This window comes from Rhinopithecus roxellana, chromosome 11, assembly GCF_007565055.1.
Source record: "Rhinopithecus roxellana isolate Shanxi Qingling chromosome 11, ASM756505v1, whole genome shotgun sequence".
Lineage (NCBI taxonomy): Eukaryota > Metazoa > Chordata > Mammalia > Primates > Cercopithecidae > Rhinopithecus > Rhinopithecus roxellana.
The window spans coordinates 13,480,769-13,494,029 of NC_044559.1; the positions used below are offsets into that span (position 1 = coordinate 13,480,769).

The 13,261-nt window shown below is 46.1% G+C and overlaps 1 long non-coding RNA gene across 1 annotated transcript in view; it reads right to left on the reverse strand.

Moving 5' to 3' along the window:
• Positions 1 to 1,686: 1,686 nt before the first annotated feature.
• The window catches only part of LOC104662249, a 133,735-nt gene continuing 122,160 nt past the window's right edge, over positions 1,687 to 13,261 (reverse strand). The window contains exon 3 of the long non-coding RNA XR_004060114.1: positions 1,687 to 5,024. This is a non-coding gene — a long non-coding RNA (uncharacterized LOC104662249). The remainder of the gene's footprint in view (positions 5,025 to 13,261) is intronic.

Below are 13,261 nucleotides of genomic sequence, written 5' to 3' on the forward strand. Positions count from 1 at the left end.
CTAAATATTTATAAACTGAATATACCCATTTAACCAACACTTGGATTAAGAAATAAGGACATCACTGCATATGATGTATACATGTGCATCATATATGTATATGTATGTATATGTATATGATATCTATACTTATATGATGTAGATGGTCTCCAAAATATGATAGTCTGACATACTGATTATTTTATGATGGTAAGAAAGTGATACATGTTCGGTAGAAACTGGACTTCAAGAAAGCTGAGCACAATGGCTCACACCTGTAATCCCAAAGCTTTGGGAGGCCAAGGCAGGTGGATCACTTGAGGTCAGGAGTTCAAGACCAGCCTGGTCAACATGGCAAAGCCCCATCTCTACTAAAAATACAAAAGATTAGCCAGGTGTGATGGTGTGCGCTTGTAATCCCAGCTACTCGGGAGGCTGAAGCAAGAGAATCACTTGAACCCAGGAGGCAGAGGTAGCAGTGAACTGAGATCGCACCACTGCACTCCAGCCTGGGTGACAAAGTGAGACTCCATCTTTAAAAAAAAAAAAGAGAAGAAAGAAAGAAAAGAAACTGGATGTAAAATACTTATACAACCATAAGTTTTTCCATTTCAGTACAGTATTCAATAAATTACACCTCACGTCTATCTTTCTCATGACACCATTCTGGGGGAAGACCTTACTAAAGGTCAGGCTTTGGGCCAGTGGACATGGAGAAGGACACGTTGCAGAGAAAGGCTCCTGCAAGGAGAAAAGTGAAACAGAGGACTTCGTGTTGGTGAGCCGTGAATACCCCAGCAGGTCAGAGCTTCCTTCTTGAGGCAAACAGCATGGAGGAGCAATGGAGGAGGCTAAGAGGTGACTTTTTCATCCTCAACCAGTCACCTGGACTAGTAACCAGAAGCCTGCAAAGCATGGCCAAGCAGAAGGTCTACTGAAAAGCTGGGTCACCTCAGTCCTGGGAGCATTTACTGCATGGGCCACTCACCTATTTCTTTGAAGGAAGTTCTGTATCTGCAAGCAACAGAGGCACTAGGAGAGAACACAGACCTGGATTTTATATCTGAGCTCATGAAGCAGAGTATAAATATTCAAAAATACAAGAGCAAGTTTCAGAATCTGCTAAAATACATGTCCCCAAATCTAACCCTTTTGTATTCTTAGATACTCCTGGGCGAGATGCCACCAAGCGGCTTCCACCAGATCTATAGATCCTCCCTGTCATGTCAGTCTGACCCTGGGACCACATTTGGATCCTGGGACACTGTCCAAGGTCACCTGCTGGGGACACTGATGGACCAGGCAGGAAGCGGTGTGGCATATTGCAGCAGTGGTGGGAGCTCCAGAGCCCAGGTTCCCTGCATCTGTTTCTGTGCCCAGCATATAGCAGCCACACGGCAGTGTGATCCTGGCCAAGTGTCTTTGTCTCGTGCACTTGCTCCATTCTCTATCTCAAAGACTCCTCTGGGCACTGACATTCAGTGATTCTTATCACACAAGGCCCTGGCCAACCCTGAATCTCCAGAGAGATGTCCAGGGAGGAGACTCTGGATGCTGAACCCACGGCATCAGCTAAGCCCAGAGATTGGGGCAGGCTGGTCTAGGGGCTGGCCAGGGTTACACTCATTTTGTCCAACTGACCACTCGGGCTGAGACACAGACTCCCCAGGGCCTGAAAGTACCAAGTTGCATGGCCTTGATTTTTTTAATCTTTAAAATAAGAATTTATTTCTTTGTTTTATCATAAAACAGTGTTAACTGTGTGGAGATGAGAGAGCCTATGTCAAGCCCCAACAATTATGTGTCCCCACCTTTCCTGTTCTTTCTGGATTACCCACTTTTCGACATGATGAGTGGAATGGTTGTTGTAAGGGGTTTGAGATGGGGAAGGCTTCTTGAAGATCTACCACTGGTTGGCTGTGGACCATGGGCAGGTTATCTGATTCTCACAACCCATGAAAAGGCCAAGCCAGAGTTATCAGACCCACAGATTAGTCAGAGTCCCTTTCACTGCTAAAAAAATACTCAAGTTCACCAGCTCTCTCAAAAAGAGGGGTGGTCCAGACTCAGCACAGTGGGATCCAGGCACCCAAGTGCCCTAGGATGCTGTCTCTAACCTCCATCTGTTTCTCAGACTGCTGACTTTATTCTTCGAGTTTCAGCTTTTCAAGAGGTTGAAACACTGGCCACAGGCATCTCTGGCTTATATCTAAACAGCTTTATACGAAAAAGGATAACAAGCTCTTTGGGCCAGCTTAAGTGGCAAAAAAATGCCAGGGAAAGGATCTGATTGGCCTGGCTTGGAGCCCATAGCCCCCATGGTCACTAGGAGGAGCAGATGGTCAGGACAGGAGAACGCAAGGTGAAGGGCTGGGGCAAAGACAGTAGCCACCACACCCCAGTTGGCAAAGCAGGCTGGCTGAGCCCTAAAGAGGGTAAAGAGTGAGGAAAGACTCTGAAAAATGGCACATGTCACTGGGGCACCAGTGGACTATGCCAGCAGGTGCCATGGTTGGCATGGAGGAAGCTGCAGTCTCCTGGGTGCTGGGCCAGTCTGTCAGAGGCATACGAATCAGCCCCTCTCTCAAGTGTTCCCAAAACTGTGTTCCCAAAGTGATGACCAGAATGAGGACAACTTTTATTTTCTCAATTTCATCATCTACAAGGTCCCCAGAGTCTGAATAGAGCAGCACAGAGAAGAGGCTGCCACAGTCCTGCCCCAATCCTGTCGGCAAGTGAGCAAAGGAAAGATTTCTGAGCAGAAAATGTCATGGGCCAGATCATGCAGGTGGAGAGGCTGTGGCGGGTACAGAGGTGTGGCACAGTGAGGGCTCACAGGCTGGCTTCCCAGGATTCCTGGGCATCCTCTGCTGCTGGCTCCAGGGCAGGCGCAGCTAGAGCAGGGTCTGCACCTCTTGCTGGTGTGTCCTGATCAGAGAGAAGTAGGACCACCAGGAGGCTGTTCACTTCTTGTTTCTCCTACCACCTAACCAACATTCAGACACATTCCTCTCTCTACCTCTTGTTAATTCTCCTTGCCCTAAGAACATTGGCTTTCAACTTGCCAGAAGCAGTGGGGTGCAGTGGAAAGACCACGAGTCTAGAACCAGGAACCATGTTTCTATTCTGCCTCCAATTTGCTGGGTGACCTAAGGCAGAAGTCATTTCCTCTCTGGGCCTTATCCACTTCCTCTGCAAACCCATGGAGGTGGACCAGTCACTGTCTGAGCCCTTCCCAACTTTTTCTGGGAGGACATGGTGTAGTTGGGCCTCGCATTGCTGTTTAACCTCTCTCCATCTCCCTTCTCTACCACTTATCAACTCTGCCACACTTACTTCCAGCATTTCCAGCTTTAGTTCCTTACAAGCTTAGCCACCCTACAGACCAGCCGCAGGCTATCACATTAGCTTGGTAATGATGAAAGGGAGAGATAAATCATAGTAACACTCTACCCTGTCTCCCTGCCAAACCTCAGGGCAGGAGGCATCTGAGCTTAGAGAAGCTATAGACCAGCTCAGCTAACAGAAGGCCTCTCTCCCAACAAGGGCTCTCTTCCAGGGTTTGGTGAATCAAGCAATCTCCAAAGATATGCATTACAGGGGCAACATACTTGAGGTTGTTCTTGTTCTAAAGCACCCATTGTACAGATGACAACATCAAGCCCCGAAGAAGGGAGATGACTTGCCCAAGATCATAGAACAAGTCAAGGTCAGAGCCAAAGTTTGATTCTAGGTTTCCTAAGCCTTGAATCCGGGCTGAACTCTGGGCTAAAACCAATGCTACCTTCTAGATAGACCATGATACAACCAGAGAGCACGCCAACCCTCCCCTCTTTTCTCTTTTGTCTTGCTCCAGAATATACTCCATTTGCTCCAATCAGGCTGAGCTTCTTCCCATACCTTTTTTCCTGCTGTTGCTCCTGCCTGGCTCTCCATACCCTGAAGCCTTTGCGCATGCAGATTCTCCCTGCAGAACTCACCTGCCTCCTTGACTTTCAAGGCACCTTCCTTGACTCCTGCAGTTCTTGGTAATCTCTCCAGTGACTTGGCATCACACTCAGGGTAAAAGCCACAGTGCTTACCGTGGCCAATCTGATTTTGTGGCCTGGTCCCTGCCTAACTCTTCAGCTCCTCTTCGCATCTCAGGTCCCTTCTACCCTGGCCACGCTGGCTCCACTGTTGTCCCCAATCCCCTGCAGGGTGTTCCCACCCAGGGCCTGGCACCTACTGTCCTCCCCAGCTCTCCACACAGCACACCCTGCACTTAATTCTGTCCCTAAGTCACCTCCCTAGAAAGGCCTTCCCCACCATCCCATTGAATCTGACATTGTGCCCAGGAACTTTGTATCCTAAAGCTAATTCATTTTCTTTCGAAAGACTTGTGATTGCCTGAAATTGTATTAAGTATTTGATTAGCAGTTAGTTTGTTGTCTGTCTTCCCCATGAGAACACACACTCCATAGGGGTAGAAACTTTGCCGCACCCACTGCTGTGCCTCTCACTCCTAAAACAATGTCTGGCCCATAGGGGGCCCTCGACAAATAAATCAATAAACAAACTGTTGTAATAAAACGACGTCTCAGAATTCAAAGATGCTAGGATGCCCCTAGTGTGTGTAAGGCAGATCTTATTTTGAAGTTTTTGTCTATCTAAACAAGTCATTAAAAATCAGTGCATCCGCACCATTCATGAGCAATCACATACTATCCCACAAAAGAAATATCATATAGTGAACAATCTCAAAATGAAACTAAGAAAACAACTTCATTTACAACAATGTCAAAAAGAATACTTTGGAATACATTTAACAAAAGAAGTGTAATATTTTTACTCTAAAAACTACAAAACGTTGTTGAAGACAATTAAATATCTAAATACATGGGAAAATATAATATGTTCATGGGTGAGAAGACTTAATACTGTTAAGATGCAAATGCTCTCCAACTTGATCTACAGATTCAATGCAATTCCAATCAAACTCTCAGCTGGTTTCTTTGCACAAATGGACAAGCTGATCCTAAAATTCATGTAGAAATTCAAGGAATCTGGAATAGAAAAAAATATATATTGCAAAAGAACAAAATTGGAGGACTCACACTTCCTGATTTCTAAGCGTACTTCTAAGTTACAGTAATAAAGACAGTGTGGTACCAGCATAGGAGCATAGGATAACATGGAGGCTAATTTAACTGGCTTGAGAATCCAGAAATTAATCCTCACATTTAAAGTCAATTCATCTTCAGCAAGGATGTCAAAACAATTCAATGGGGAAATAATAATCTTTTCAACAAAATGATGCTGGGACAACATGCAGAAGGATGAAATTGGATCCCTACATCAAACCATATGAAAAAAATTAACTAAAAGTGGATCAAAACCCCAAACAGAAGAGCTAAAACTATAGACCTCTTAGAAGTAAACATGAGGGTAAATTGTTGTGATCTTGGATTGGACAATGGCTTCTTAGATGTGTCCCCAAATGAACAAGCAACAAAATTAAAAATAGAAAAATTGGATTTCATAGAATTTTAACTTTTAAAAGTTTTAAAATTTAAAACTTTTGTCCTTCAAAGGCACCATGAAGACTGTGAAAAGACAACTCACTAAATAGGAGGAAATTTTTGCTAACTGTATGTCTGCTAAGGGACTGTATATAGCATATAAAAAGAAGTTTTATGACTCAATAATAAAATGACAACCCAATTAAAAATGGGCAAATGATCTGAATAGATATTTCTTCAGAAAAGACTTACAAATCACCAACAAGCACATAAGCACGTGACAAGATGTTCAATATCATTATTGAGGGAAATACAAATCAAAACCACAGTGAGATACCACTTCACACCAACTAGGATGACTAGCATCAAAAAGTCAGAAAATAGTAAGTGCTGGGCAGCATGTAGAAAAATTAGAACCCTAATACACTGCTTTCAGGACTGGAAAATAGTACTGCCACTTTGGAAAAGAGTCTGATTGTGTAACATAGAATTAACACATGACCCAGCAATTCCACTCCTAGTGGGTTGCTGCAAAAGTAATTGTGGCTTTTGTCATTAAAAGTAATGGCAAAAACCACAATAATTTTTGCACCAATCTAATTGATATATACTCGAGACATGAAAACCTGTGTCTTTACAAAAACTTGTATATATGTTCTTAGCAACATCATTCATAATAGCCAAAAGTTGGAAACAACCCGAAGGTCTATCAGTGGACAAATGGATAAACAGAATGTGATATATCCCTACAATTGCATATTATTCAGCCATAAAAAGGAATGAAGTACTGATTCTTGCTACCCTGTGGGTGAACCTTGAAAACATTATGTTAAGTGAATGAATTCAGTGATGAAAGACCACATAATATATTATTCCATTCATATGAAATGTCCAGAACATGAAACTCTGTAGAGGCAGAATATACATTAGTGGTTGCTTCGGGCTAGGGGAAATAGGGGAGATGGGGGGGGGTGATGGCTAAAAGGTACAAGATTTCTTTTCAGGCAATAAAAATGTTCTGAAATTGATTGTGGTGATGGGTGCACAACTCTTGAATACACTAAAACCCATTGAACGGTCACTTAAAATGGGTGAATTATATAGTGTGTGATCTGTATCTTAATAGTACTGTTATTTAAAAGAAAAGGGGAAAATACTACGCTGGCCAACATAGGTAATCTACTCAATAGTTTGCCCTTCTAGAATTGAGCCAGGAACAGCCCCATAGACACAAATCCCACAACCTACCCGATTTGCAGGGATGGGAGAAAACCAGCCAAGTGAAAAAATGAGGACTGCGGTTAGCTACACACTTTCTGAAAACTTGGAGAAAGGCCCTGCAAAGCATGGGAACTGGGCAGAAGCTGGGCTTGTCCAGGTCTAAGAACAGGAGCATCTAGAGAGGTCACATAGACCTAGATGGAAAATCTCATCTGGCAAGTCTGATCAATTGCAGAGCCCACCTGGAGCCCATGTCAGGAAGCACTATGAATGAGACAATGTCCAAACTCCACCAGGTGTCTGTTCCATCGATAATGTCTGCTAGGGACAGGGAGTGCTGGTATCTGAATCACACATTTGACAGCTGTGTGTCAATTCACCCCCTCCTGGCAGAGGAGAAACTAAGTCACTGGGAGTAGTGGAGTGGCCAGGGACCTAGACCCCAGGAAAGATGAAGCCCAGCCTTGGCCTGCGCTCTGGTCTCAGCTCTCTGGACGTGCCTACCAATCCAGCCACACATCTCGTCACACCCTCACTCTTGCCAATGCTGTCGCTGTGTGCATTACAGCCTGGACAGCATATAGCTGGGCCTGAACCCAGGCAGGCAGTCTGGCTCAAAAGTCTGTTCTCTTAACCACCATCCTGTCCCTCAGACAATACTGATGCTCTGACCATCTAATCCATGTCAGACTCTTCTACAAACCTTTTCTCATTGAAGCCCAGAACTACCTTGGGAGAGAAATATTGTTATCCCCATTTTAGAGATAACAACACTGAGTTCCAAGTACTTGGCCCAGATCACACTGTGGCGGAACCAAATATTCTAAACCAGGTCTGTCCAACCCCAATGCCCATGTCATCCCACAGTCCCAAGAAAAGAACAACTTTTCCTTCTCTCTCTTTAGTCCCAGCACACAGACATATAGACACACTCACACAACGCACACACACGCGCACGCACACACACACACAGTCTGAAGGAAAGAAAACTTGGAATGCAAACCCTGAAGTCCCTCAAGTTCACCATTATCCTTGATCTTTGCACATTCTTCATCCTCAGTGAGTTCTCCATTCTGTGTCTACCATTGGTTATTGTCAGATTCCTTGTCTTTCCTTCACAGCTGACAATCCAGAAAAAAAAAAATCACTTATGCCATTTTCTCTGCTTCTTCACTGCCCTCTCATTCCTCAGCCCAGTGCAACTTGGCTCTGACCCTACCTGTCCACTGAACCCCAATGCAAACCCAACTCTTTCCATCCTGGACCTTTCCATCCAAGACTTCTCCATGACAGGAAACCTGCCAACCCATCCTCCTTCTTGAAACTCACTCTTTCCTTGACTCCTTTAGCAAATACTTTGTGTGCTCCCTGTCACATCTTTTTGGTCCTCCTGACATCAGCACAGCTGAGAAAGACAGCTGTGTACCTGCTGTCAGCGTTTCACTTCAAGTGTGCTGATGTGACTCTCTCCCTTTCTGCGTCAGGGTGACCCTTTGGCTCAAACACAAGCATGGACAAAAAATAGAGGAGTTAACACCCCCAGGGGCAATCCCAACCAGTGGAAGATGGGAGCGGGTGAGTCAACTTCCCATCCTTGGGAGGGAGAGTTCCAAGGCATCTTCTCCACAGTTCTTTAGAGGGTGCTAGTGGGCTTGTGTTCAGTTGCGCACAGTAATTATGCACTCTTTATTCCCCTGTTCTCGCACACTGTCTCTCTCCCCGCTCCCTCACTCCAGCTTTCACGATCACCTGACAAATAAGCTGCCTGCACCTGTGTTTTTGCAGGCTCTAGGCTCTACTCTGGGGCGCCTATCATTGTCTCATTGTCTTCCTTCACCTTCTGACCCATTCATTGCCATCTCCTTATGGACTGCTCCTTTAAGGGTGAACCCCTTCTCTGTTGCTGCTGCCTGGCTCCTCTGCTAAGCCCTGCCCTGTGCCCTTCCACTCACTTGCCTGGGTCACATGAGTCCCTTCCACATGGCCTTGCCTCTGTCCATGAGGTACTTCCTGCCCACAGCACCATGGCCTCTGTCCCTTAACCATCAGGTGAGCACCTCCCCAGCTTGCAACAAGCAAATCACACATCACCCCTCTACTGAGCCTTTTCCAATGCTCCCCCAGGACCAACCGCTCCCACCTGAGCAACCGCAACTTGCTGAGGGCGATTCCATACTGCGTCTAGTGACAGCCCTTCCAATAGGCTCTTTGCTTCCTTTTACTGTAATGTAATCTCCCTGAGAGCAAAGGCTGTGGAATTTTTACTTCATATGCCCAGAAGTCAGCCCTATCCTGGCCCATGATCCATGCTCAATAAATGTTTGTGGATAAAGGAAAAAGTATTCACGCTACTTTTATCAGACTCGGAGCAAACTTCTCTGCTCCTCCCTCTTCACATGCCCCTCCCCCAGTAGGATTTGGGTCCTTACGTACACGGTTTTCCCTGCATAGGGTGGGTACATCCATTAGTTTCAGCAGGGAGATGGGAACTCAGCTACCTCTTGCAAGCACAGTCATTCCTGGGTATCCTCTAGGGACTGGTTCCAGCACCCATCATGGATACCAAAATCCAGGGATGCTCAAATCCCTAGTTTAAAATGAGATAGTATTTGCATTATAACCTATGCACATCCTTCCGTATACTTTGTCATCTCTAATTACTTATACTATAGTAGCTAATACAATGTCTACACATCACTTCATTCGTGTGGATTCAGCATAGGACTCAGTGCACAGCAAATTCAAGTTTTGCTTTTGGAACTTTGTGGATTTTTTTTTCCTGAGTATTGTTGATCCACAGTTGGTTAAGTCTATGGACGCAGATCCCATGGATACAAAGGGGCAATGGTACTTCAATCCCAATGTGGTAAGACTTTAAACTTGCAAACATCCCCAGGTCTCTTTAAGGAGCAGGAAGCAGGCACAGAGCCGAGAATATCTGCCTTCAATTCCTCTCCTGGGTCAGCACCTGAGAAGTGGGGCTTCCCACATATGCACCTTCTTGTGAGATTTTCCTGACGAGCCAACAGGAAAAAGGAAAGACCAACAGGCCCACCTGATGGCATCTGTGGCTTGTGATGCTGGAAAGGACCCAGGGATAGCCACAGGTCAGCCAGAGTGAAACGGATGTCCACCCAGGTCAAGCTGGAAAAATGCCAACTGAGAGAGCATTGCCCACCGCCTCCTGCAGGCCAGGCCTGTGCTAGATGCCAGGAGAATAAAAGGAGATCCCTGTCCTCAAGTGGAACTTAGTCTAGTGGTAAAATACACCTAACCTCAGCCCCTGACTTCACCAAAGTTCCAGTCGAGAATCATAATAGTAAGTAAGAAGATTAGCTAACATTTTATGGAGGGCTTACTCAATATGTCAGGGTTTTCTGAACATTTGGAAAACATTCAATTATTTACCCCCCACAGTAACCCTGGGGTGGCATGCTGGAGCCAGCTTGTACCGGTTCACAAGAGCCAATTGTTAAATTTTCAGCAATTTTACAAGCTGGGTGTTAAATATGACTATTATTTTTAAATTAAATTACATAAATTCAAAATAAATTATGCTAAAAACAAAAGTAACAAATCCTCAAAACTCATCACTTCCGAATGATCTCACTGCACTTTATTATTCTCTATACTACCAGGGCCATTGTATTTCTGTGGTGGAAATGCCATGTCATGGTGGCTACTAAGCCTCTCTTCCCAATGCTGTGTTTAGTGATGAAACTATGAAAATTGACAAAGGCTTAATTATCTTTTATTGATTTTTCTAGACTTAAAAAAGTGATGGAGAAAATATTAATTTTCCAAATGAAACTTAAAAGTATGTCTGTGTCGGGTCTATAGTTGTTGGTTTGTGAGTAGCCCCCCAAAAAAAGATTTTTTTTCTGTATTCAAAAGCTATCATCCAATTCAGCAAAGTCACTCATGCTTTTGACAAGTGAGTGTCAAGTCTGTACCTACCTCTTCATTGTTTCACGTTCCCCTCAATCACTGAAGTACAGAAAAATACCAACCAATTTTCAGGTTGGAACTATACTCCAAGAGCCGGTTGCTATGCACTGACTGGCCTTGGAGGTAAGCGCTATCTGTAAGCCCCATTTTACAAAGGAGGAAACTAGTTAGGAAGGGCCAGAGCAGGATTCCTACCGAGGAGCCCAGCACCACACCCCAAGTTCTTTTTTTTTTTTTTTTTTTTTTTTGAGACTGAGTCTCACCCTTTCACCCAGGCTGGAGTGCAGTGGCACCATCTCGGCTCACTGCAAGCTCCGCCTGCCAGGTTCACGCCCTTCTCCTGCCTCAGCCTTGCGAATAGCTGGGACTACAGGTGCCCGCCACCACACCCGGCTAATTTTTTGTATTTTTAGAAGAGACGCGGTTTCACCGTGTTAGCCAGGATGGTCTCAATCTCCTGACTCCGCACACCTCAGCCTCCCAAAGTGCTAGGATTACAGGCTTGAGCCACCGCGCCTGGCCCACACCCCAAGTTCTTAACATATGCAAGGGAATAGGAGACCCTGGTCACCCCCAGTTCTCCCAGGCAGTCCTGGGAAAGCCCTCAGGGAGACTTGGTTTCTGGTACCGTCTGTCAGATTCCCCCACCCCAGATAAGAGAATAGCCCTGTCCCAGAGAGAGGAGTGCAGGACAGACATGGGGATGGGGATGGGATGGGCGGCGTTCAGCCTGGGCTGAGATGGTGCTTCACAGGACAAAACCGCAGGCCTGGATTCGGGAAGGCAGGTTAGGTCCAGAGGATGCAAAGCAGAAGGTGGGACATGGGGCCGCCTAAGACTCCCAGTGCAGAGGTCAACTCCATAGGTCACTCTTACAGGGACTGCCACCTCAGGCAAAAGCCAGGAAGTCCCTGTGATGCCACCCAAGCTTGGAAACTTGCCCACCTCCTGCCAGACATGTCATTTCAGGCTCCCTGGTGCACCCTCACCAAGGAGCAGCTTCCAAGAAGGCTTAAGGGCAGGCCAAGATCAAGAGATTCAGTGGCATTTTGTGAGTAAGAAAAGCTGGCCTGGATGGCTCATTCTCACGGTGACAATGGAGCCAAGCCCCATTGTCATCCCAGGTCTTTTCCTCTGGCTTAGGTCCCTTTCCAGGCTCTTCTTCAAGTAGTGGACATTCCAGTCACACAAAACTTCCCACTGTCTTCCAGATGAATAGGGCCCTCTCCTACCTCTGACTCTGTGCAGGGCTTGACTTCTCTGGATGGGGAAGTTAGGGAAGGCTTCATGGAAGAGGTGATGCCTATGTCTGATATGCCCAAATGAGCTAAGGTGTAGGGGAAAGGGATTGAAAATAGCCTGTAGCTCCCTCTTCCATGTGCACAGCCTTCATTACATAAACAGCCCTCCTGTAATATTATTAGTGCTCTAACAGAGGACACACCATCTCTCTGGCGTCCAGTAGGTGCTCCAGTAAAAGTGCAGGCTGCATAGCTTGGGCAGGTTGCCCAGCTTTGAGACCTGCAGTCATGCTAGCTGTGAGCCACAAGCAATTGCTGATACAGAACTATGTTTGACCTACAAAACTAGCAATTTCATATGTTCCAACCTAATAGCCTCTCTGTGACTCTGTAAATGGGGTTAATAGCACTACCACTCTCACAAGATTGTTGGGGAGATTAAATGAATTAACACCTGTGTGAACACCTGGGCTGCTGCCTGGAACATGACAAATAGGTGGTAACAACAGCTAACACTTATACAGCACCTACTATGTTCCAGGCACTGTGCAAATCATGCTATCTTATCATCTCATGGGCTCCTCTAGCCAGTCTCTGCAGCTAGCCCTGTTCTTAGGCTCACTTCTCAGAGGAGGAAGCTGAGCCACAGAGACATGGAAAACTCACCTAAGTTTGCACAGCAGGTTGTGGGGAGCCAGGATCTGAAGCCAGCAGCCTGTGCTGTTATGCTATAATTCAGCCTCTCTGATCGGGTCAAGCTGAGCTATTATTACTCGAGGATGACTCCACCGAATGTGTAGGTGTTAAGCAACTAGTCTTAACATAGCATTTGAGTTTTTAGTGCTTACACAGATGCAGGTGGGCTGGGCAGATCAAGGTCTGGGAGAGGACCAGAGGAAGGCACCAACAGCCTGAAGCACGGGAACAGGTGGGTAGGTGGGAAGGAAGTGGGGGCTATGGAGGCTGCTGCCTCTGGGGGACCTGCAGTTCAGCACTTGGTGGCTACCTCGGGGGCCTCCACTGGTGAGGTGGGTAAGGCCAAGAGTCGGAAAGATGAATGGGACCCTGGACGCCTGTGGGCACTTCTGCATCTGTCATAATGTCTGATGGTCCTGACCTTCTGAGAATGATTAATTCTTCTCTGCTTTCACCTTCCAAATCTCCCACAGCTTCACATGTGGCCAGCCCTAACACAGAACCCCAAAGAGAAGGGGACGTGAGGAAATGCAGACCCCAGCCTTGTCCAAACCTGCAGAATCCAGTCTACTGCATATGGTAATCCTGGGATAGTGCCACCATGAGAACCCAAGGAGGGAGGGATTGGGCTTGCTCAGCGTGTTTCTCATTTCCCTTCTCCTGTCCACAGAAGTC